At 46.3% G+C, this 26223-nt stretch overlaps 1 protein-coding gene across 2 annotated transcripts in view; it reads left to right on the plus strand.

Moving 5' to 3' along the window:
* Positions 1 to 26223, plus strand: part of jag2b (jagged canonical Notch ligand 2b) — a 291811-nt gene that overhangs the window by 85368 nt on the left and 180220 nt on the right. The gene's annotated exons all lie outside the window — the stretch shown is intronic.

The following is a 26223-nucleotide window of genomic DNA, read 5'->3' on the forward strand; positions in this document are numbered from 1 at the left end:
TGTCGGTCAAATGCAAATAAACCATGAAATATATGTTTCTGTATTCTCCCCATCTGACAACAGCCTGCTCACTGTGTGAAACTCCAAGTGAACGTGGGTGTTCTGATGTTTGAAATAGAGATTTTAGTTGTTCGGCAGTTTGGTGAAGATTGATTTTGCTTTTAGGAGTACGGCCTTGAAGTGTAAATTTTTTTTTGTGAGCACTAAGTGGAGTAAACCCCAAATGAGAATATGTTCTGATGGTTACTGGAAGAGATTTATATTGCATTGAAACCAGGAATGATTGATATTCCACAGCTGTTTAGCTGTCAATGAATTTAATTATGTTCCACTTCCTCCCATCTCTCTGCTTCGTCCCGTTTCTCAGCCACACTCAGGATTTAGCCTTGACTGGCCATAGCTGAGGCACCGATCAAGAGGTTTTTTGGATATTAAGTGAATCGAGGGATCGGATATGGGCGTGGGAAGGTTGACTTGATATCGAAATAAGACCAGCAATGATCTGGAATGGTGCAGCAGACGCGAGTGGGTCTTTTGTTTTTAGTCCCTATTTCTTACCATCTGAATTTTGCCCGCTCTCTGATCTCTGGGGATGGCGGATAAAAGTGTCTAGAGCTGACCTTTTGGGGCTTGTTCAGTGTCACTTTTAGCTGGGGATGGTTCCTGATGAGTATTTGTCTCCTCTCTCTGCGGTAGAGGGGGTATTGAAGACAGTGTAGTTGAGAAGGAGTGAAATACTTGGAGAGAATAGCAAGGAAATATTCACAGTTTGGGAGGACGAGGGTTTGTTAGCGGATTTGAAGATGGTACTGAGTGAATTTTGGAAGATCACACCAAAGATTTTTTAAAAATTCATTTGTGGGAATGTGGGTGTTGGTTAGACCAACATACATATTACCCTTGAGAAGATGGTGGTGAACTGCCTTGTAGTTCATGTGCTACAGGTACACCCATAGTGTTGTTCGTAGAATCATAGAATCCCCATTGATTCCACACCGCCCCTCTGAAGAGCATCCCACCCAGACCCAACCCCCCATCCTATTCCTGTGACCTTGCATTTCCTGTGGCCAATCCACCCAGCCTGCATGTCCCTGGACACTACGCGGCAATTTAGCGAAGGAGTTTCGGGTTTTCAACCCAATGGTAATATGGTTCCAAATTTGAATGAGGAGTGGCTGAAAGCAGAATTTTCAGAGTCTGGTACTCCCATGCATTTCTGCAGACATCTCTTAAATACCATGCCACGGGCTATCAGATTGGAATCCGTTGTTTCTGAGCCCTGTTAATAACACTCGCAGACCCAAGCTGTTGAGAAGCGCAGGGTGCAATCCAGTCTGATTATAGACATTGTACTGGATTATTGCTAGTCTTGCTCTCTTTAAAGAGAGCGAAAGGGATAGGCAGGAACAGGCTGATTGTCTGTGGGTGGCAGCTTTTTGTTTTGGGAGAATGTTCTGAAACGGTAGTAGATTTGCCAACTTTAGGTACATTTAAGTTGTCATTGGATAAGCATATGGACGTACATGGAATAGTGTAGGTTAGATGGGCTTGAGATCGGTATGACAGGTCAGCACAACATCGAGGGCTGAAGGGCCTGTACTGTGCTGGAATGTTCTATGTTCTATGAAAGTAATAACCATAACTTGGAAGAACGCTGGTTATTTGAGGACAGACAGTATGGATTTGTTAATCATAAGCTGTGTGCGACCAAAAAGAATGTTTTTGAGGATTTGATAAGGGACAGTGAGGGGAGTGAGAATGTGGTCTGCTTGGATTTTTAGCAAAGCCTTTTGATAAGGACCTGCATGGCAGACAGGTCAGAAATTATGAGCCTGGAGATTTCGAGGGAGCGTGATAGCTTGGATCTAAAATTGAGTCAGCAAAGAGTGAAGGGGTCAGTGTGTATTTCTTGTGACTGAAAGATTTGTTCCCACTGGGTTGTTGTGGGGCTCAGCACTGAGCCACCTCTTCCGCGTTAAAGTGTCAGTGATTTGGACTGAAAGGGGTAGGGGATCTGATTGAGAAGTTTGCAGATGGTTTGTTTGAAGAGTTGCTTAGGCTACTCGCACTTCTTTCTTAGCACAGATCAGGAGGTGAAACTGGGACTTGTCTCTTCTTGTCTAAATAAGCAATGACCACGGAAGGAAAGGCCTAATTTAGAAGTCACATGACACCAGGTTATAGTCCAACAGGTTTATTTGAAATCACAAGCTGCCCCTTCATCAGGTGAGGTGCTTCTGTAAGTGTGTGAGTTCAGATAAACCTGTTGGTCTATAGCCTGGTGAGGTGTGACTTCTGACTTTGTAGAGCCTAGGCCAACAGCAGCCTTAGCCTAGTTTAGATCTAGCATTGTCTAATGGGACAGGATTAATGAATAAACTTTGTAGCAAAGGATCCTGTGGGAATGATAGATCATTGTATGTTAGAATTCCATGCAGTGTTTGAAAGTGATGTGGCGAGTTCAAAACAAAGGTTACAAATTTAAATAAAGCCAATTACACGGGGGCAAGTGAGCTAAATTAACTATAGGAATTAGATTAAGGAACAGTGGATAAACATGAATGAGTATTTTTAAAAATCTCCTGTTTTTTTTAATGATTAACCATTGTAGTTCCGAAACTCTGCAGACGATTTAATGATAACTATCTGAAGAAGTTAAAGTTATAGTTAGATTGAGAAAGCAACTTATTGTGGTCAAAAGAGTAGTAAACGTCAGGATTTGGAGACTCAAAAACAACAAGCATAACCAATTAATTGAGAGGGAACAAATAGATTAAAAGTATCAAAAAATGTTCAAACAACTTTTAAGTGCTTTCATAAGTGTTTGAGAAGAAAGAGGAAAATAAATATTGAGGCCCTTAGAGACAGGAGACTGGAAATAAACAATATAAAATATTTTGTATTTCTGTTTGCAGTAGAAAACAAAAATATGCTGTAAGTAGTTGGGACCAAGAGTTCAGTGAATGTTGAGCTTTAAAACTAAACAAGAAAAGTTCTGGAGAAATGAATGGAACAAAAACCCACTGCTTCCCTGGACTGAACAGGCCATGGTGCTAGGCTTTTAAGATATGGCTGTAAAATGGTGGATGCTTGGTTAGATCTTCCAAATTACTTTAGACTGTACGTGAGTTCCCTTTAAGTAGCAAGTAGAACGCTGCTTTCAGGAAAGCAAGGAGAAGGAAAGTTAGAAACTGTTGGCCAGTTAACCTGACTTCCGTTGGGGATATGATAACAGGGCAAGACACTATGATTGGGCATAGCTAATGTAGTTGTATGAATGGGGTCATTTCTTGACACACATATATTGGGCTTTTGAAGCTAGAGGATTTTCAACAGGCATTTGGTAAGGTTCCTCAGAAGACTTTGTTGTGTTAGATGAGGTAATTGGTGTGGATTGAGCATGTGTTAACAGACAGACAGAAAACAGTCAGGCTAAAAGTGTAATCTTTGGAGTGGCGTTGTATTAACTGATGAAGTACCTCAGGGTCTTGCTGTTTATAATCTGCAGCATTAATTCAGGTGATGGAATGAAGTGCAGTGGATCAGAGACAACGGGAACTGCAGATGCTGGAGAATCCGAGATAACACAGTGTGGAGCTGGATGAACACAGCAGGCCAAGCAGCATCTTAGGAGCACAAAAGCTGACGTTTCGGGCCTAGACCCTTCATGATGAACGGTCTAGGCCCGAAATGTCAGCTTTTGTGACCCTCTTCCCCCTCCCCCTTTTCTGATGAAGGGTCTAGGCCTGAAACGTCAGCTTTTGTGCTCCCAAGATGCTGCTCATTCTGATGATCACCATTGAAGTTTTCCTTTTAAGATTTGCTACCCAGAATTCAAGGTTTGTGCCCTGTTGAACGTAGCAGGAAGATGAGATTGAGAGTATTGTGAGGTGCAAGAATGATTTGGTTTCACTGCCTGCTGCAGAGCTTATGCTGTACTTCAGTGTACAATGAAAGTGAATCTCTCTGTAGTGCAAATTGCATGCTACCACAGTACTTCAAGTCATGTAATTTGATCATGGATTTTGCAAATGGAAGTGAGCTGCCCCCACAGGCACTCAGCCTGCCTATATCAGGCAGAACCAAACTGACTGGACTGTCTCTCAAGGACATAATGCATTGTGATGCTTCGGTTTGATCTGCCAAGCCTGTCGTGCCAGTACACCTTTGGGTTACATAATCGGAGTTTGTTGATGTTCCTGTGTCACTGTGGGCCTGTGCCTGATTTACTTAGAGATATACAGCACGGAAACAGACCCTTCGGTCCAACTCATCCATGCTGACCAGATATCCTCAATTAATCTAGTCCCATTTGCCAGCATTTGGCCCATATCTCTCTAAACCCTTCCTCTCCATGTACCCATCCAGATGCCATTTAAATGTTGTAACTGTACCAGCCCCCACCACTTCCTCTGGCAGCTCATTCCATGCACGCACCACCCTCTGTGTGAAAATGTTACCCTTTACGTCCCTGTTAAATCTTCCCCCCCCACCTTAAACCCATGCCCCTCTAGTTATGGACTCCCCCCACCCTGGGGAAAAGACCTTAACTATTCACTCTATCTATGTCCCTCATGATTTTATCAACCTCTGTAAGGTCACCCCTCAGTCTCTGATGCTGCAGGGAAGATAGCTCCAGCCTATTCAGCCTCTCCCTGTAGCTCAAACTCTCCAGCCCTGGCGATATCCTCGTAAATATTTTCTGAACCCTTTCAAATTTCACAATATCTTTCCTACGGTAGGGAGACTGAAATTGCGCACACTATCCCAGTGTCCTGTACAGCCGCAACCTAACCTTCCAACTCCTACACTCAATGGACTGACCAATAAAGGCATCGTACCAAACATCACCTCCTTACTTCTGTGAAAGTGCTATGAAAACACTTTGCAGAATGTGTGCTCAGATATGTTGGTGTTGAGTAGGAACAGTTTGTATGATTGGAGATAATATGGCATATCAAATGGTTGCTTTAAAACAAACCAGTCTCCTGCTTTGAGATAACAAGGCGTAGAGCTGGATGAACACAGCAGGCTGAGCAGGAAAGCTGACGTTTCGGGCCTAGACCCTTCTTCGGAAATCCTGTTTTGCAAAACTCCAGTTTTGACTCTGTTGTAGTTTTGGACTCCCTAGCTGACCTCATTCAAGTGGATATTCTCAGTGTTTGAACCTGGAGAGAACTCTGATTATTGTGTATCATTCTAAATACCCTCTCTCTTGGTGGCACAACAGGGTTAAAATGTGAGGACAGAATGTCTCAACTAGGCTCCTTGTCCCTACAGTAGAAAGAAATGATCTGCTTGAAGTGTTTCAAAAAAATTGTCGTGAAGCATTTGTATTTTGAGTGGGGAGAGAATGTGTAAGGACATCCTCTTAAAATTAAATCGAGTTAATCTAGAAAACACCCTTTCGCACAGAGGATGCTGGAAATCTTGATTGTGGGTAGTCTGATTGAACATTTCAGTTTGGAAGGGTACTGCAGAATTTCACAAAGTGGGTGAAGTTAGGTTGAAGTGCTGACCAGCCATGACGGGACCCATGCTACATAGGTTCAAGGGGCAAGAGGGTTTTTTTTTCCTGTTTCTTTTGTTTTCTCTTGAATAGCAGTTAGCCTTTTCTCGCCTCGTGTGCTGCTTCTGTAAAATGCCAAGGCTGTGGTCAGTAATCTGGGACCAGCCTGGAAGCTCTGTGCGGGATGTTTGATCCTTTGGGGCTCTGTCGAGCTATGCATTACCTTTAGTCAATCAACTACTGTGAATGTCCTCTCAGGAAGAAACTAAAAGGTGAAAAGTTCGCATATTATTTTTTTAAAATATTCTTTTTTTAAATGCTAATGGTAAGATTCTTAGTAGTGTCAGTGAGCAGAGAGATCTCGGTGTCCATGTACACAGATCCTTGAAAGTTGCCACCCAGGTTGACAGGGCTGTTAAGAAGCCATACAGTGTTTTAGCTTTTATTAATACAGGGATCGAGTTCCGGAACCAAGAGGTTATGGTGAAGCTGTACAAAACTCTGGTGCGGCTGCACTTGGAGTATTGTGTACAGTTCTGGTCACCGCATTATAAGAAGGATGTGGAAGCTTTGGGAAGGGTGCAGAGGAGATTTACTAGGATGTTGCCTGGTATGGAGGGAAGGTCTTACGAGGAAAGGCTGAGGGACTTGAGGCAGTTTTCGTTGGAGAGAAGTTTGAGAGGTGACTTAATTGAAACATATAAAATAATCAGAGGGTTAGAGAGGGTGGATAGGGAGAGCCTTTTTCCTAGGATGGTGACGGTGAGCACGAGGGGGCATAGCTTTAAATTGAGGGGTGAAAGATATAGGACAGATGTCAGAGGTAGTTTCTTTACTCAGAGAGTAGTAAGGGAATGGAACGCTTTGCCTGCAACGGTAGTAGATTCGCCAACTTTAGATACATTTAAGGCATCATTGGACAAGCATGTGGACGTACATGGAATAGTGTAGGTTAGATGGGCTTGAGATCGGTATGACAGGTTGGCACAACATCGAGGGCTGAAGGGCCTGTACTGTGCTGTAATGTTCTATGTTCTATATGTAAAAATGATTTGGGGACTCTGTGGTTTAACCTATTCATACAAAGTATAATTAACAGGAAGGTGCAGTAAGCTGCAGCATTGTGGGGACCTACCCTTGGTTACGAAAGGCTAGCAGGTGCTGAGCTGTTCAGCACATCAATTAAACAGCATTATTATCACCGGAGCTGGGCCAGTGCCCTCCTGAGACTTGAACCAGTTGAAATGCTCCATGTTTTGTGGAAGGTAGCCACAAGCAAAGTATTTCAGTAGTTGTTCCCTAGTGTACTGCGAAGAAATTAAGGTGATTGTCTTACATAATGTGTAAAAGGAGATGGGAGTTTCACATGGAAGTTATTTATTTGTTTGGGGGTTGTTAGTGGGCTGAGAGTGCCTTTTGATTAAAGAGTTGCATTTCCATAGCACACTATACAATCCTTCTAGCTCATGAAGTTCTTTGCAAGTATAAAAATCTCTGTAGTGTGTAAACCATGGCAACCAATTAATAGACAGCAAGCTCCCATTAATGATGTAATGAAGAGAAAGCCTTTCTGTATTTTAAAAATATATTTGTCAAAGTGAGCGTGTTTCCCAGGCATCTGAAGCTATCGTCCCTGCCATGAACTTGTGCTCTAGGATCTTGAGAGGGAGGAAGTTTCCTGGGTTGAACATCGCATCTTGTACTTCCTCAGTACAGCACTGGAGTGTCTGCAGAAGTGTCGAGATCAGAACGCCAGGTCTCCGACTGAGTGAGTGTGCTATACTCTGAACCTTGTGAGGGTGGCATTAGTACTGTGGAGTGGAATATTTTTAAATTTGGGTAACAGGGTGATCAGCTGGTACTGTCTGCTCAGATGTAGCCGGGTTCCAGCAGAGTAGAGCTTCCCTGTTTGTGACCGCGTCCTCCTCTCTCTCATCCTTTGGCCTTTGCAGAGAGATTATCAATTCAGATTGAACACTAACACAGAGGTACAGCAGGTAATGAGGAAGGTAAATAGAAGTTTGGCATTTATTGCTATTGGAATAGGGTGTAAGAGTGGGGAAGTGTTGCTGGTGCTATACAAAGGCAGTAATGAGAGCACATCTGGAGTATTATGTACAGTATTGGTCCCTTTCTTGAGGAGGGATATAGTTGTATTAGTTCAGGGGAGGCTCACTGGATTGATTCCAGAGGTGAGGGTTTTGTCTTGTGAAGAGAGATTGAAGCCTATTACACTCTCGAGTTTAGAAGAATGAAAGGAGATCTAACTGAAGTATATAAGATGCTAAAGTAGACAAGCAATTGACAAAGTAGACGCAGAGAGTACGTTTACTTGTGGGGCAATCTAGAATGAGAGGTCATAGTTTTAGGATAAGGGGCAGCAGATGTAAAGCAGAGATAAGGAGAAATTACTCCTCTGAAAGAGGTGAGAGCCTGGAATTCATTCCCCCAGAGTGAGGTGGAAGCCAGGACATTGAGTAAGTTGAACAGGTTGAAGGATTTTGGAGAGCAGGCAGGAAAGTGGGGTTGAGGCTGAAGTGAGATCAGCCAGGATCGTATTGAATGGTAGAGCAGGCTGCTAGTTCTAATGTTCTTATCGCTCTGTTTCATGAATGAGATGTTCCCTTATTGGCTGTTGTTTGATTTCTGGCCGGGATCTGGGCACCATTGATTGATTTGATCTGGGGTGAGACCATTCCAGGTAATGCCATGGGGATGAAATCTTTGAGGTAGCAGTTATGGAAGATTTTCATCCTTACTGGCAAGGGTCAGATTAATGTGTTCGGGAAGGGGAGTTCGGGTATTTGTTTATTCACAGGATGTGTTCACCATTGGCCAGGCAGCATTTATTGCCCAGAGGGCAGTTAAGAGTCAGCCACATTGCTGTGTGTCTGGAGTCACATGTAGGCCAGACCAGGTATGATGGCAGTTTCCTTCCCGAAAGGACATTAGTGAACCAGGGAGGCTTTTCCAACAATTGACAACGGATTCATGACTCCTGACTCTTGATACCTGATGTTTCCTTTTTATTCAATTCAGATTCCACCATCTGTCATGACAGAACATTAATGGAGTTTCTGGATTAACAGTCTAGCGGCTATGTCACTAAGCTATCCCCCGTACATCACCCCGTTTCCCAGTACCCTCTAGTTTGAAGTGTCTAACTCATATGTCTCTCTTCCCTCACCCACTTGAGGGATCCCTTGCCCATTTCAAACAGATAAAGGCAGTGCATTTAAATGGAGCTTCCCATTTGCAAATCTGTTTGAAATGGACTTGTATATATTTCATCATGGCTACAAGGTGCTGGAGATCTCTGGAAGCCTGCGGCCTTTCTTTCCCCTATCTGCAAGGACATGCTCCCCTGGACCTCAGATGAGCATTTTGTGCCTGGTGAATGGCTGATGGTGCAGTGAAGTGGGATCACTGCCAGCGGCCGTCCTGGGGCTGGAGGCTCATGAGATGAGTGTATGCCAGCGTCTGAAATCTGCTCAGCTTTCCGTGTAGGCGTGGCTCATTACTGTGAGCTAGCAGAAAGCCTACAAACTCCATTTAAAAGCCAGTTAAGGTATCACTGTCCTTCGGGGATGGAAATCTGCTGTCCCTTTTTGGGTCTACGTGACTCTAGATCCATAGCAATGTGATCGAGTCATAATGATTCTCTGAAATGAGCTTGCCAGTCATTGTTGTCGCAGGCCACGACAGAAAATCCTTATTAAGTAGATTGTTCAATGTTCCATTCCCAGGGTGGGGGTAGCTATTACGAGGGGGCATAGTTTTAAAGTGAGTGGAGATAGATATAGGGGACATGTCAGAGGCAGGTTCTTTACTCAGAGAGTGGTCGGGGCGTGGAATGCATTTCTGGAGAGGGTAGTGGAGTCAGCCTCATTAGGGGCATTTAAGTGGCTATTAGATAGGCATATGGATGGTAGTATAAGGTAGGGGTGCAGGTTAGATAGACCTTAGGATTAGGGTAAAAGTTCAGCACAACATTGTGGGCCAAAGGGCCTGTACTGTTCTATGTCTATGTTCCATACGATGGACCACTGGGCCCCAGTGTAGGTGTGGGAAATGACAGGAGTGCCCAATGACCACTCCTTATAATGTGGGAACTGGGAGAGCTGTCTCTCAGACTTGTCATTCTCCATCCGAATCACACCTCACAGTGTGTACCCAACGTTTCTCCTTCTCTGTGGCTATGCCCTGTCCCACCAACCCCTGAGCAGACAGCATTGTGGAGTACGGTTTCGGGAAGGAGGGAGAGTGTGACCAGGTGATTATAGCTGGTTAATCCTGGTTGATCTGACGCATATATCCTGATGTGAAAACAGCAGTTTATAGCCACAGCTCAGTGCATGATCTTATTATAGTGTGTGTGTCTGAAAGTGGATGTTCAAACTCTCTCTGCGGATCTGAACACAGTTTGCTGAGGTGCTTCAACACTGAGTGTGCTGTGGGAGCTACCATCCGGTGGCTGGGATGTTAAACCACAGGCCTCCTCTGCTTCCTTGGATGAATATAAAAGATTCCGTCGGGATATTCCAGCAGGATCATGGAATATCTTCCTGCTTGTCCCTTAATGAAGATGATTAAAAGTACTGAGGATTTGTGCAAATTGGCTGCCATGGTTCCTACATTACAAAGTGACTACACTTCAAAATATATTAATGCTGTACCGTGCTTTAGGATGTGCTGAGTTTGTGGAGTTAGAGAGAAATGGCTTTTGTTTTCCTCCATTTTGAAGTTAGTTTCTGCGATGGTAATTAATTGGAAATTTGATTTCAGTATTGTGTCCTTTGTGTCTGCTGATTGTCAGAACTTCTCTCTCTCTGTCCCTGTCTCTTTCTCTGTCTGTCTCTCTCTCTCTCTCTGTGTCTCTCTCTTGTCGTTCTTTCTTTCTCTCTCTCTCCCCCCTTCCCCCTCCTTTCTGTCTCCCTCTTTCCCTCTGTCTCTCTCACTCTCTCTCTATCTGTGTGTCTCTCACTGTCTCTCTCTCTCTCTCTCTGTCTGTCCCTGCCTCTCTCTCCGTGTGTTTTTCTCTCTGTCTCTCTTTCTTTCTCTCTCTGTGTGTCTCTCTCTCTCCCTGTCTTTGTCTCTCTCTTTGCCTCTCACTCACTGCCTCTGTTTCTCTCTCTCTCTGTGTCTGTTTCTCCCTCTGTCTCCCCCCTCTTTCTCTCTCACTGTCTTTCTCTGTTTGTCTCTCCCTTTCTCTCTGTGTCTCTCTCTCTGTGTCTCTCTCTCTCTCTGTCTCTCTCTCTATTTCTCTCTGTACTGTCTCTGTCTCTCCCTATCCCTCTCTCTCCCCCTATCTCAGTCTCTGTCTCTGTCTGTTTGTCTCTCTCCCTTTCTCTCTCTCTCTCTTTCCCTGTCTCTCTCTCTCTTCCCCTCCCTCTCTCTCTCTCTCTCTCTCTCTCTCTCTCTCTCTCTCTCTCTCCCCCCCCATCTCTCTCTCTCCCTCCCTATCTCTTGCTTTCTCTCTCCCCTATCTCTCTCTCTCTCTCTCTGTCTCTCTCTCCCTCTCCCTTTCTCTCTCTCCCTATCTCTCTCTCTCCCTATCTCTGTGTCTCTCTCTCTCTCTCTCTCTCTCTCTCTCTCTCCCTTTCTCTCTCTCTCTCTCTCTCGCTCTCTCGCTCTCTCTCTCTCTCTGTCTCTCTGTCTCTCTGTCTCTCTCTCCCTCTCCCTTTCTCCCTCTCCCTTTCTCCCTCTCCCTTTCTCCCTCTCCCTTTCTCCCTCTCCCTTTCTCCCTCTCCCTTTCTCTCTCTCTCCCTATCTCTCTCTCTCTCTCCCTATCTCTCTCTCTCTGTCTCTCTCTATTTCTCTCTGTACTGTCTCTGTCTTTCTCCCTATCCCTCTCTCTCCCCCTATCTCAGTCTCTCTCTCTGTCTGTTTGTCTCTCTCTCTCTCTCCCTGTCTCTCTCTCTCTCTCCCTGTCTCTCTCCCTTTCTCTCTCTCTCTCCCCCCATCTCTCTCTCTCCCTATGTCTCTCTGTCTCTGTCTCTCTCTCCCTCCCTCTCTCTCTCTCTCTCTCTCTCCCTCTCCCTTTCTCTCTCTCTCTCCCCCATCTCTCTCTCTCCCCCTATCTCAGTCTCTCTCTGTTTGTCTCTCTCTCTCTCTCTCTTTCCCTATCTCTCCCCCTATCTATCTCTCTCCCTATCTCTCTCTGTCTCTGTCTCTCTCCCTTTCTCTCTCTCTCTCTCTCCCTCTGTCTCTGTCTCTCTCTCCCTCCCAGTAGTTTTCGCAGTATGTTTGGTTTGAGGCAGCAGTCAGATTGTCTGTTTGAAAGACAGGCTGAGCTGAACAAAGCCAATATTAGTGCTTTAGATTTCCTGTCTCTAGTTGTCTAGACTTGTCAACCACACAGTATTGTTCCTGGAGGCAGTCTCCATGTTTTCCTTTCTCGAAGGAAGCGATTGCAGCTTGTCTCCCTGCCCCACTGCCTTGGTTTTGTTTGCTTCTGAATTCCCCACCTCTCTCCTGAAGTTGTGGGGCTTGGCAGAGGGAGACAGTCTTGTGGTGTGTGCTCTCTGGCTGGATATCAAATGGGCTGCATTGACTGAAACTGAGGCACGCCTCGCTGCTGAGCCGATGGACACAAACGGACAACCTTGTGGATGTTTGTCTCATTCCCCTCGCTTTCACTTCCTCCTTTCTCAGCGCCTGAGCTTGTTGCGTTCACCCCGGTTTACCGACCCGGCCCTGTTCTTGCTGTGCTCTGGATAGATGTGGAGGTTGACAGCAGTTTATTGGTGTTCCTTCTACAAAGGTGCTGTTGTCTAACTGATGATGAGAGGATTTGCTGGTGTGGTTAAACAGAAACTATTTCCTCTATTGATGGCCTACAGAGAAATCCTGAACAAGGGCACGTACCTGTGGAATGAGAGTTGGGTTTTTCAGGGGCAGTGCCAGGCAGCGCTTCATTGTAAAGGGCCATGAAATTATCTCCTTCCAAAAAAAAACTTCTTGTAGTTGGAGATTAATTGAAAATTACAAAATTGGGATGAGTCACCTTTTGTTGGACAAGGATTTGAAGGCATACTGAGATAAGGAGAGCCAGTGGATTTGATCTGTTTGGATTTCCAGAAGGCCTTTGAGAAGATGCCATGCAGAGGCTGTTAAATAAAATAATGGGCCAAGAGCAGGCAGGTGGGACGGGTTCAGTGTTCGGCATGGACTATTTGGACCGAAGAGTCTATTTCTGAGCTGTATGACTCTGATTGCAAGAGCCCATTGTGTTAGCCACAAGGCACAGGCTTGGATAGAGGATGGCTGACTGGCAGAAGGCAGAGAGCAGGGATAAAGGGGTTTTTTCAGGATGGCAGCTGGTGAGCAGTGACGTTCCGCAGGGATCAGTGTTGGGACCACAGTCATTCAAGTTATACATTAATGATCTGGATGAGGCAACTTGAGGGTATTGTTGCTAAGTTTGTAAATGACACAAAGATCGGCAGAGGGGCAGGTAGTGTTGAGGAAGAGGGGAGCCTGCAGCAGGCCTTGGACAGGCTGGGAGAGTGGGACAAAGAAAGGGCAGATGGAGTACATTATTGCAAAGTGTGAGAACATAGAACAGCGCAGCACAGTACAGGCCCTTCGGCCCACAGCACTGTGCCGACCTATTATCCTGCTAAGATCAATCTCCCCTGCGGACCCTATATTTTACTATCCTCCGTGTGCCTATCCAAGAGTCGCTTAAAAGTCTGGTGATTAGTGTAAAGTTTACAATCTGTGAGGTGTGGACTATTTTCTAAATAGGGAAAGGTTTCAGAAATCTGAAACACGAATTGGGGGTCCGAGTTCAGGATTGTCTTAAGGTTAACATGCAGGTTCAATTGGCAATTAGAAAAGTAAATGGGTTATTTTTGAGAGGGATAGAATACAACAGCAGGGATGCACTGTTGAGGCTGTATAAGGCTCTGGTCAGAGCACGTTTGGAATGTTGTGAGCAGTTTTAGGGCCTGTGTCTCAGGAACATGGGCTGGCATTGGAGGGGGGTCCAGAGGAGATGTACGAGAATAATATTCCTGGGAATGATGGGCTTGTCGTATGAGGAGTGGTTGAAGACTCAGGGTCTGTAATTGGAGTTTAGAAGGATGAGGGGGGAATCTGATTGTGACTAACAGAATACTGAGAGACCTGGACAGAGTGGATGTTGAAAAGATGTTTTCTGCAGTAGGAGAGACTAGGGCCTGAGGACACAGCCTCAGGGTGATGGGATGACCCTGTAGAATGGAGGTGAGGGGGTATTTCTTCAGCCGGACGGTGGTGACTCTGGGGAACTCATTGTCGCAGAGGGTTGAGGAGGCCATCGTTGAGTATCTTTTAAGACGGAGATAGAGAGGATCTTGATTAGTAAGGGGATCAAGGGTTACAGGGAGGAGAATGAGGTTGAGAAATAGATCAGTCATGATTGAATAGCACAGCAGACTCGATGGGCTGAATGGCCTAATTCTGTTCCCAAATCTTATTGTCCTCTGGCCAGGGTAGTCAAGGGTGATCTTTGTTGGAGTACAGCAAATCCTAGATTGAGGAGGGAAGGCACGTTACTCTTTCTGTAGTGCAGCAGTGAAAATGAGTTTTTAAGGCAGATATTTACTTTTTCGACCTTTTGACTGAATGCCGGATTTTCTCTTTGTGACTTGGTTTAAAATTTATTTGCTTCTACAGAACGGGTTTTATGACATTTAAACGTGCTATATCAATGCAAGATGTATAACGGTTTCGGTCCAGTTTTTAAAAATGCTGAATTCGGATCCTTCGGTTTTAATGATAGTGAAGTACATAATTGAGCAGATCTGTGTGTGAAGGCGCGATGATGTCTGATGATTAGTGCGAAGTGTACGATCTCTGGATGCCCGGTGTCATAATGTTTGATGTGTAATTACTGAGCTGTGGGTTTGGTTTTTAATCTGTGTGGTGTGTGCCTTTGGTGGGATGTGACTGTGGAACTTGTGTGCGGTAGGCTTTAGGTAATGATTCGCTGTGATGTGTGGCAGGCATGCCCCTTTGTGTGAACATACTATACCAGGAAGGTTTAATGTGCAGCTTTGCATGGGGACCCCAATGAATTGTGATCCCAGTCATGGTCTCGGCTCTGCAGTTTATCTTCATTATGCATTTACTTTTCACAGGTTTAAACTCTTCCAACAAACAAGGACAATAGACAATATGTGCAGGAGCAGGCCATGCGGCCCTTCAAGCCAGCACCACCATTCATTATGATAATGGCTGATCATCCACAATCTGTATCCTGTTCCTGCCTTATCCTCATAACCCTTGATTCCACTATCTGTAAGAGCTCTATCTATCTCTTTCTTGAAGGTATCCAGAGAGTTGGCCTCCACTGCCTTCTGGGGCAGAGCATTCCATATATCCATCACTCTCTGGGTGAAGAAGTTTCTCCTCAACTCTGTTCTAAATGGCCTCCCCCTTATTTTTAAACTGCGTCCTCTGGTTCTGGACTCACCCGTCAGCAGAAACATGCTTCCTGCCTCCAGAGTGTCCAATCCCTTAATAATCTTTTACGTCTCAATCAGATCCCCTCTCATCCTCCTAAACTCAAGTGTATACAAGCCCAGTCACTCCAATCTTACAACATATGATAGTCCCGCCATTCCGGGAATTGACCTTGTGAACCTACGCTGCACTCCCTCAATAGCAAGAATGTCCTCCCTCCAATTTGGAGACCAAAACTGCACACAATCCTCCAGGTACGGTCTCACCAGGGCCCTGTACAGCTGCAGAAGGACCTCTTTGCTCCTACACTCAATTCCTCTTGTTATAAAGGCCAGCATGCTATTAGCTTTCTTCACTGCCTGCTGTACCTGCATGCTTGCTTTCATTGACTGATGTACAAGAACACCCAGATCTCGTTGTACTTCCCCTTTACCTAACTTGACTCCATTGAGATAGTAATCTGCCTTCCTGTTTTTGCCACCAAAGTGGATAACCACACATTTATCCACATTAAACTGCATCTGCCATGCATCCATCCACTCACCTAGCCTGTCCAAGTCACCCTGTATTCTAATAACATCTTCCTCACATTTCACACTGCCACCCAGCTTTGTGTCATCAGCAAATTTGTTAATATTACATTTAATGCCTTCATCTATATCAGTAATGTATATTGTAAATAGCTGTGTTCCCAGCACCGAACTTTGTCGTACCCCACTGGTCACTGCCTGCCATTCCGAAAGGGACCCATTTATCACTACTCTTTGCTTCCTGTCAGCCAGCCAATTTTCAATCCAAGTCAGTATTTTGCCCCCAATACCATGTGCCCTAATTTTGCTCACTAATCCCCTATGTGAGACTTTATCAAAGGCTTTCTGAAAGTCCAGGTATACTACATCCACTGGCTCTCCCTTGTTACATCTTCATAGTTACATCCTCAAAAAATTCCAGAAGATTAGTCAAGCACGATTTCCCCTTCGTAAATCCATGCTGACTCTGACCTATCCTGTTACTGCTATCCAAATGATTCGTAATTTCATCTTTTATAATTGACTCCAGCATCTTTCCCACCACTGACGTCAGGCTAACCGGTCTATAATTCCCTGTTTTCTCTCTCCCTCCTTTCTTGAAAAGTGGGACAACATTAGCCACCCTCCAATCCGCAGGAACTGATCCTGAATCTATAGAAGATTGGAAAATAATTACCAACGCGTCCATGATTTCTAGAGCCACCTCCTTAAGTACCCTGGGATGCAGACCATCAGGTTCCGGGGACTTATCGGCCTTCAGACCTAACAGTCTATCCAACACCATCTCCTGCCTAATATAAATACCCTTCAGTTCGCCCATTACCCGAGGTCCTTCAGCCACTACTGCATCTGGGAGATTGCTTGTGTCTTCCCTAGTGAAGACAGATCCAAAGTACCTATTCAACTCTTCTGCCATTTCCTTGTTCCCCGTAATAAATTCACCCATTTCTGACTTCAAGGGCCCAATTTTAGTCGTAACCATTTTTTTTCTTTTCACCTACCTAAAAAAGCTTTTACTATCCTCCTTTATATTTTTGGCCAATGTGCCTTCGTACCTCATTTTTTCTCTGTGTATTGCCTTTTTAGTTATCCTCTTGTTGCTCTTTAAAACTTTCCCAGTCCTTCCGGCTTCCCACTTATCTTTGCTATGTTATACTTCTCTTTTATCTTTATACAGTCCTTAACTTCCCTCATCAGCCACAGCTGCCCCTGCCTCCCCTTAGGATCTTTCTTCCTCTTTGGTATGAACTGATCCTGCACCTTCTGCATTATATCCAGAAATACCTGCCATTGTTGTTCCACTGCCATCCCTGCTGGGGTATTGAACCACTGAACTTTGGCCAGCTCCTCCCTCATAGCTCCATAGTTCCCTTTATTCAACTGCAATACTGACACTTCCGATTCTCCCTTCTCCCTCTCAAACTGCAGAGTAAAACTTATCTTATTATGGTCACTACCTCCTAAAGGCTCCTTTACTTTGAGGTCCCTGTTCAAATCCGGTTCGTTGCACAACACCAGATCCAGAATTGCCTCCTCCCTGGTAGGCTCCAGTACAAGCTGTTCTAAGAATCCATCTCAGAGGCACTTGACAGCATGAGAAACCTCTCTATTTCTGTCTCATTTCTCTATTCCATAACTAAGGATTGTATGTAGGCACCTTCGTACTTAAGATGGTGCTGTAGGTGATGACCTATAAACTTTTTACTGTTGTTATTTGAGTACTTACGATGTGAAGTTGCTGGCTGTGGACTGGGCTGGATAAGGTCAGAAGTCACGCAGGACGCCAGGTTATAGTCCAGCTGGCTTATTTGAAATCAGAAGCTTTCGGAGCGTGGTCCCTTTGTCAGGTGAAGCTCCTGGTGTTGTGTCATTTGAGTGTGTGTGACAAAAAAAAAGGCTAATGCAGTTCGATTTAAATCAGCTTTGAATGCTGGTTTATCAACAGAGTCCACCCAATCCTGTAGCCAGCCAGTTAAAGGAGGACACCCGAGTTCTGTAGCATGACTCAGAAGTTTTGGGCAATCACCTATTTTGTGGGGCATGGTGTAGATTTTGAATCAGGAAGTCTGTGCTGTGCAGTTGCTCGGAATCCCACCAGCTGATGTTTGCAGGATGTGGCTGCGGTGCTCGGGACTGTGAGGAAGACCAGGCTGGGAAAGGATTCCGAATTGCCGACAAGACATTGTTGCCATGTGCTTTGTGACTCAGCTCGATCTGATTCTGTTTAAACCTCCTCCCAGAAAGATGTGGCCTGCCATTCATTAACTCTCTCAACCTCCACCGCATTTGTCCTCTGCAGAGGGCTTTTCTGTGCTCAGGTTGGAGTTTTCCATCCTGCAGCACTATGGGATGGCAGAGAAATTAACCATTTCATCTGAGTAGGGCCTTGCTGTCTTCAGTTTTTTGCTTAGCTGACTTAAAATGTCACGAATAGCCAATGCTAATACATAAACTTTCAGACATTCAATTGCTGTTTAGGTTGAAATAATGTATTCAAAAAGAAAAAAAAATAAAAACAAGACCCCTTTCTGCTCCACTTTTGAGGAAGGTTCACTGAAACGTTAACTCCGATTTCTCTCCACAGACGTTGCCAGACCTGCTGAGATTTTACAGCAGTTTTTGTTTCTGATTTCCAGGTTGAGTTTTTGAAGCGAGACTTCTGTTGTGACCAATTCTATTCTCTCGGGCCAGATAAAATATTTCAAGCCAAACAAGAGCGTTTGCACGGGGCTCGAGCACATACTGTACTTTCACTTTTGTCTCAGGCAGTGTACCCCACTGTACAATGTGCTGTCCTGCGCTGATACATATTGTACACGGCCCATATCAAAGACAAACTTATTGCTTTCATAATTGGGTGAAATTTCTGTGGTTGTAATCGGTCTGCAGTCGGCTCGGCTTTGCTTTAACAGTGCTCGAGTCACATTGCTGCAGGTTTGTCTCTCACTGCAGAGTTTGGCATGTAAATTAAACATGGCGCTCGGCCCTTCAGCTGGGTGTCCAAGGTCCCAGTGCATTAACTGAGAGTGTTGGAGCATTCTCTCCAATGTCCTGGTATTCCTCCCTCAACCAACATTGTGGGGGGTGGGAAACATACAGATCCAACTTGGCTAGTTGTAAAATTAGTGATAATGGGAACTGCAGATGCTGGAGAATCCAAGATAATAAAATGTGAGGCTGGATGAACACAGCAGGCCAAGCAGCATCTCAGGAGCACAAAAGTTGACGTTTCGGGCCTAGACCCTTGATCAGAGAGGGGGATGGGGTGAGGGTTCTGGAATAAATAGGGAGAGAGGGGGAGGCGGACCGAAGATGGAGAGAAAAGAAGATAGGTGGAGAGGAGAGTATAGGTGGGGAGGTAGGGAGGGGATAGGTCAGTCCAGGGAAGACGGACAGGTCAAGGAGGTGGGATGAGGTTAATAGGTAGGAAATGGAGGTGTGGCTTGGGGTGGGAGGAAGGGATGGGTGAGAGGAAGAACCGGTTAGGGAGGCAGAGACAGGTTGGACTGGTTTTGGGATGCAGTGGGTGGAGGGAAAGAGCTGGGCTGGTTGTGTGGTGCAGTGGTGGGAGGGGACGAATTGGGTTGGTTTTGGGATGCGGTGGGGGAAGGGGAGATTTTGAAGCTGTTGAAGTCCACATTGATACCCTTGGGCTGCAGGGTTCCCAAGCGGAATATGAGTTGCTGTTCCTGCAACCTTCGGGTGGCATCATTGTGGCACTGCAGGAGGCCCATGATGGACATATCATCTAAAGAATGGGAGGGGGAGTCGAAATGGTTCATGACTGGGAGGTGCAGTTGTTTATTGCGAACCGAGCAGAGGTGTTCTGCAAAGCGGTCCCCAAGCCTCCGCTTGGTTTCCCCAATGTAGAGGAAGCCACACCGGGTACAGTGGATGCAGTATACCACATTGGCAGATGTGCAGGTGAACCTCTGCTTAATGTGGAAAGTCATCTTGGGGCCTGGGATAGGGGTGAGGGAGGTGGTGTGGGGGCAAGTGTAGCACTTCCTGTGGTTGCAGGGGAAGGTGCCGGGTGTGGTGGGGTTGGAGGGCAGTGTGGAGCGAACAAGGGAGTCACGGAGAGAGTGGTCTCTCCGGAAGGCAGACAAGGGTGGGGATGGAAAAATGTCTTGGGTGGTGGGGTCAGATTGTAGATGGCGGAAGTGTCGGAGGATGATGCGTTGTATCCGGAGGTTGGTGGGGTGGTGTGTGAGAACGAGGGGGATCCTCTTTGGGCGGTTGTGGCGGGGACGGGGTGTGAGGGACGTGTTGCGGGGAATGCGGGAGATGCGGTCAAGGGCGTTCTCGATCACTGTGGGGGGAAGTTGCGGTCCTTGAAGAACTTGGACATCTGGGACGTGCCGGAGTGGAATGCCTCATCGTGGGAGCAGATGCGGTGGAGGCGGAGGAATTGGGAATAGGGGATGGAATTTTTGCAGGAGGGTGGGTGGGAGGAGGTGTATTCTAGGTAGCTGTGGGAGTCGGTGGGCTTGAAATGGACATCAGTTACAAGCTGGTTGCCTGAGATGGAGACTGAGAGATCCAGGAAGGTGAGGGATGTGCTGGAAATGGCCCAGGTGAACTGAAGGTTGGGGTGGAAGGTGTTGGTGAAGTGAATGAACTGTTCGAGCTCCTCTGGGGAGCAAGAGGCGGCGCCGATACAGTCATCAATGTACCGGAGGAAGAGGTGGGGTTTGGGCCCTGTGTAGGTGCGGAAGAGGAACTGTTCCACGTAACCTACAAAGAGGCAGGCATAGCTGAGGCCCATACGGGTGCCCATGGCCACCCCCTTAGTCTCATTGTGGACGGGAAAGGTCTTTTCCCTTGGTTGGGACTAGTTTAGTTTGGGAACAAGGTCAGTGGGGACTGGTTGGACCAAAGGGTGTTTGTGTATGCTGTGTGGCTACATGTATTGCTGCTTTCTTTGCGATTTTCTGTGTTTTAATTAGCTGGCACTGGTCTGTGCGCGGTATATGGAATTCTTGCTGAAATGTGGCAAAGAAGCATTTGGGACATTGCTGATAGGGGAACCAATTTCAGTACCTGATCTGTAATGACGGTGCGGTGTTGTACTGTCAGAGTTGTTGTCTCTCAGATGAGAGAGACTGTCTGCACCGTCAGGACCTGGTCATGGCTGTATTTTGAAGAGCGTAGGGACACTGCCCGATTCACAGAATTCGTGGAGTCCCTACAGCGTGGAAACAGGCCCTTCGGCCCAACAAGACCACACCAACCCTCACAGCATCCCACCCAGACACATCCCCTATAACCCACCTAATCTACACATCCGTGAACACTACGGGCAATTTAGCATGGCCAATCCACCTGCACATCTTTGGTCTGCGGGAGGAAACCAGAGCACCCGGAGTAAACCCACACAGACATGGGGAGAATGAGCAAACTCCACATGAAGTATTATTGCTAGACTTTTAATCCAGGCTGAAGCATTCGCAGAAATCTTCAGCCAGAAGTGCTGAGTGGATGATCCATCTCGGCCTCCTCCAGTGGTCCCCAGCATCACAGATACCAGTCTTCAGCCAATTCACTCCACGTGATATCAAGAAACGGTTGGAGACACTGGGTACTGCAAAAGCTACAGGCCCTGACAACATTCCAGCAGTAATACCGAAGACCTTGCCGCTCCCCTAGCCAGGCTGTTCCAGTACAGCTCCAGCACTGGGATCTACCCGACAATGTGGAAAATTGTCCAGGTGTGTCCTTTATACAAAAAGCAGGACAAATCTAACCAATTACTGCCCCATCAGTCTCCTCTTGACCATCAGTAAAGTGATGGAAGGTGTGAGTAACAGCGCTATCAAGCAGCACCTGCTCAGTGATACCCAGTTTGGGTTCTGCCAGGGCCACTCAGCTCCTGACCACCACCACTTGACATTCAATGGTATTACCATCCCCCACTGTCAACGTCCTGGGGGTTACCATTGACCAGAAACTCAACTGGACTCAACACATAAACACAGGGACTACAAGAATGCACAGGCCAAGCAGCATCTTAAGAGCACAAAAGCTCCTGAGATGCTGCTTGGCCTGCTGTGTTCATCCAGCTCCACACTTTGTTATCTCGGATTCTCCCGCATCTGCAGTTCCCATTATCTCGGCTACAAGAGCAGCCCAGAGGCTGGGAATACTGCAGCGAGTGACTCCCCAAAGCCTGCCCACCATCTACAAGGCACAAGTCAGGAGTGTGATGGAATACTCCCCACTTGCCTGGATGGGGGCAGCCCCAACAACACTCAAGAAGCTCGACACCATCCAGGACAAAGCAGCCGCTTGATTGGCATCACATCCACAAACATCCCACTCCCTCTACCACCGACACTCAGTCGCAGCAGTGTGTACTGTCTACAAGATGCTCTGCAGAAACTCACCAAAGATCCTCAGACAGCACCTTCCAAACCCACGGCCACTTCCATCCAGAAGGACAAGGGCAGCAGATACATGGGAACACCACCCCCTGCAAGTTCCCCTCCAAACCATTCACCATCCTGACTTGGAAATACATCGCCGTTCCTTCACTGTCGCTGGGTCAAAATCCTGGAATCCCCTCCCTACGGGCACTGTGGGTCAACCTACAGCAGGAGGACTGCAGCGGTTCAAGAAAGCAGCTCACCCCCACCTTCTCAAGGGGTGGACGATAAATGCTGGGCCCAGCCAGAGGCACCCACGTCCCACAAATTAACACAAAAAAGGAAAAGTTGTTGTTTATAGCTGAGCCACTGGGTGATCTGGTTACTTAGTCATTGCTGGTTGCAGGCCCCTGCTGTGTGCTTGTTGGCTGCCACAGTTCTCACATTGTAACTTTGTTTGTGTAACGTCTGGCCTGGTCTGTGGCTGTGAAAGGCGCTATAGAAATGCAACACTGTAAAAGCCTACCTCACTGAATGGGAAATGGAAGCTAAATGGTTTGGGGCAGTAAATCACTTTATTGATGTTTCTCGAGTGGAACCCATCTGCATTTTAAACCTGCATCTGCAGTTATTTTTTTGTTGAAGCTATAGTTATATCATTGGTTTGAAGCACACCATTATATCTGCCTGCAGCAGCAGTTCCTCTGTTTTTTTGTCACAGTGAGTTTAAAACGTGTCGTGACATTGATCAGAGTTGTTTAACAAAACAAAAGTGCCTCGGGCTTGTTTTTTGATCTTTTTTTTCAAAGCTTTGGCCTTTTGCTCTGGTGGGTCACTTTCCTATTGGTGAGTGCCCTGGCACCAAGTCTAGACTTGCTCTTTCCAAACTTTGTTGTGCTGGTTGAGTGACTAGCTGCTATTAGCAATTATTTCTGTGCAGGGGCAGGGGAGATGCAGGAGAAAGAGTGAGGTGAAATGGAGAGAGGGAAACTGATGGAACCCATCTGCATTTTAAACCTGCATCTGCAGTTCCTACTGTCTCTGCGTTTTAAACCTGCTGCTTAAGAAATGAGTGACTAATTTTTCAAACTGGTGACATGTTTATGTCCAGCCCTGTATTCTTAAACTTGGAGCAGGAGGAGGCAATTCAGCCCAATGTTTCAGTCCTATCCAGGAGCCAATTACTGCAGCTGCTGGAATCTGTACTGAAAACAACAAATGCTGACGATGACAGTGGGTCAGGAAGCCTTCAGAAAAGATGAAGCCAGCTAACACTTTGAGTCTAGATGATTGTTCAAGAGCTCTGATCTCCAGCACTTCTTTCCTTTCAGTCCTATCTGTTTATTCGAAAGAGCTGCCCAATTAATCCTGCAGATACCCAGAAACGCCACCCTCTCCAAGTCCCCCTCCAAGCTGCTCCCCATCCTGACGTGGAAATATATCGCGGTTCCTTCAGTGTCGCTGGGTCAGAATCCTGGAATTCCCTCCCGAAGGGTCATTGTGGGTCAACCCACAGCATATGGACTGCAGCGGTTCAAGAAGGCAGCTCAGCCCCACCTTCTCAAGGGGCAACTAGGGACGGGCAAGAAATGCTGGGCCCAGCCAGCAATCCACACAGGTGAATGAAAAAATCCTTCCCTGCTCTTGCCCCACAGTCCAGTGGAGACCCCCTGTTTTCAAGTATTGATCAGTTCCCTTTTTGTACTTTACTTTTGAGTCTCTTTCTATTCTTTCTTTTAAATATAGTGCATTTTGGATTGTGGCTTGCATAAGAACAAACCATCCCTTTATCTTTCTCTGTCTCTCTCTTTCTCTGGCTGTTTTGTTAATGATCTTAAATCAATGTCCTCTGTTTACTGACCTTTCTTCAGATGGACACCAAGTAAATAGGGAGATGCTATCAAAAAAAAAGTTATCCCCGCTTCTTAAAAATAAATGTTTTAAAGCCGTCGTTAATCTGGAGGAAATTGGTGGCGTCTTTTAAATTGTAGCTGGATGCTTGCCACAGTGATCCTTGTTAGTTGGTGTTCTGAGAGTTTGAATCCAGCAGTTCTGCGGGACATTCATTCACCTCCAGAAGTGGCAGATGAGTAGTATGTCTCTGAGCTGAAACTGTGCTATGATTTGAAGTGAGATGATATGAAACTATTATGGTTGTAATCCTGTACTTGTCACTCTGCGTTCTGAACTTGTTGGCTTTCTGGTTCGGCTGAGCTGTTGTATTCCTGGGAACAGGTATTTCTTGATCCTGTGAGGTGGTGGAGCTACAGGTACAAGAGGATAGGCTTATGTGTCTGTTTCGGGTTGGTAGTGAAATCTCTCCCGCAGGAAGGTTCATGTAGCTGAGCGAAGCTACAGGCACTGTGATGGGGATTTCCATACTCTGACCATTGCCCTTTCAGCGGCCCTGCTTCAGAACGCGGCACTGTCTCCCTGGTTGTCATCCTGCTGTTTGTGGGATCTTGCTGTGTGTGCTGCTTGCTGCTGTTTCCCTTCAGAATACCAAGCACTTCAAAAAATCCTTTCTGGGCTGTGAATCACTTTGGGTTTTCTGAAGCGGTAAAGAGCACTTTGGAAATGTTTGTTTTGTTTTCATAGAACCCAGGCAATCCCCAAGCTGCACCCCCATCTCCTACCTACTAACCTCATCCCACCCCCTTGACCTGTCCGTCTTCCCTGGACTGACCTATCCCCTCCCTACCTCCCCACCTATACTCGCCTCTCCACCTATCTTCTTTTCTCTCCATCTTCGGTCCGCCTCCCCCTCTCTCCCTATTTATTCCAGAACCCCCACCCCATCCCCCTCTCTGATGAAGGGTCTAGGCCCGAAACGTCAGCTTTTGTGCTCCTGAGATGCTGCTGGGCCTGCTGTGTTCATCCAGCCTCACATTTTATTATCTAACACTCATGTATATACTCCTTACTGACCCATCACTTGTACTGTTTGTGGGTGTTGAGATTTGGAAAAGAGTTCCTCTCTTTGGATTGCAGCCATTGGTGAATAAGCCCTCAATTCTAGATGCTGAGATGTATTTGTATCAGTGATATGAGAGGTGCGGATTTTTGGAGTGTAGATTGAAATGTCTGCAAGCCTTCTGAAACTCGGGCTGCCCAGTAAAATCAGATGTTGGGCTGTACGGTGTTATAGAGATTACATTTCTCACTTGATGTGGAGGTGCCAGTGTTGGACTGGGGTGGACAATGTCAGAAGACACCAGGCTATAGCCCAACAGGTTTGTTTGAAATCACAGGCTTTCGGAGCGCTGCTCCTTCATCAGGCCACTTCGTCCGACAAAGTATGAGGAATGATGGAGGAGTAAAACCAGGGTTTTGAGCAGGGAATGGTTCTGAGACCATAAATTCTTCAGCCTTGTTTGCAGTCGGCCTGTCTCTTGACTAAGTGCTGCGGACAGCGTGTTAGAAAGGCAGCCAAGAACTTTGGCCAAACCAGGAATGGAGAAACAACAGAATGATCCATAGATAACACAGTGTGGAGCTGGAGGAACACAGCAGGACAGGCAGCATCAGGGGAGCAGGAAAGCTGATGTTTTGAGTCTTCTTCAGAAATGGGTCTTCGGAAGCTCAAACAGTCTCTAACTGATACACAGACCTTTGTCTAACAGGCCTGCATCCTCAGCACATTGTTATGTGCAGTGGAACCTGGACATGTTTGAAACTAACATCAAAGTAAAGCTCTGAGGAAGGGTCATCAGACCTGAAACATTCACTCTGCATTCTCCCCGCGGATACTGCCAGACCTGCTGAGTTTTCCCAGCAATTTTTGTTTGTTTCTGAATTCCGGCATTATCTGCAGTTCTCTGGCTTAAAGCTTCCCGACCAACTCCGTTACAGGGAAAGACATTCAACAAATTACGTTCGAGGAGTAGGAACTGCTGATGCTGGAGAATCTGAGATAACGCAGTGTGGAGCTGGAGGATCACAGCAGGCCGAGCAGCATCAGGGGAGCAGGAAGGCTGACGGCTCGGGTCGGGACCCTTCTTTAGAAAAACAAATTAAGTTGACCTTTCTCGTATCCAAACACGTTGAAACTATTCAAGCAAACAAAGCTTTACTAGCTTGGGAATGTGCACGGGATGGGAGATGGTTACATCCTTAAGGAACTCCATGTGAGGTATCCCTGCCAAGGCACTGGCAGGCTGGCTAAACTGCAATTCAGGAATAATGTTGAGATCTGGAAGCCCTCAATGTCAGTCAAATGGAGACTGTGTGTGCCCACATATTTGTAAATGGCCACCCCTGGCTGTGAGCTGGAATTCTCTAGGATAGTGACTTGTGGATTCAGAAGTTCCGTAGCAGCCCTCAAATGAGGAGCATGTGGGGAGATCCCACACATCTGGCATGTATGGTT

Source organism: Stegostoma tigrinum, chromosome 10 (genome assembly GCF_030684315.1).
Source record: "Stegostoma tigrinum isolate sSteTig4 chromosome 10, sSteTig4.hap1, whole genome shotgun sequence".
Classification (NCBI taxonomy): Eukaryota; Metazoa; Chordata; class Chondrichthyes; order Orectolobiformes; family Stegostomatidae; genus Stegostoma; species Stegostoma tigrinum.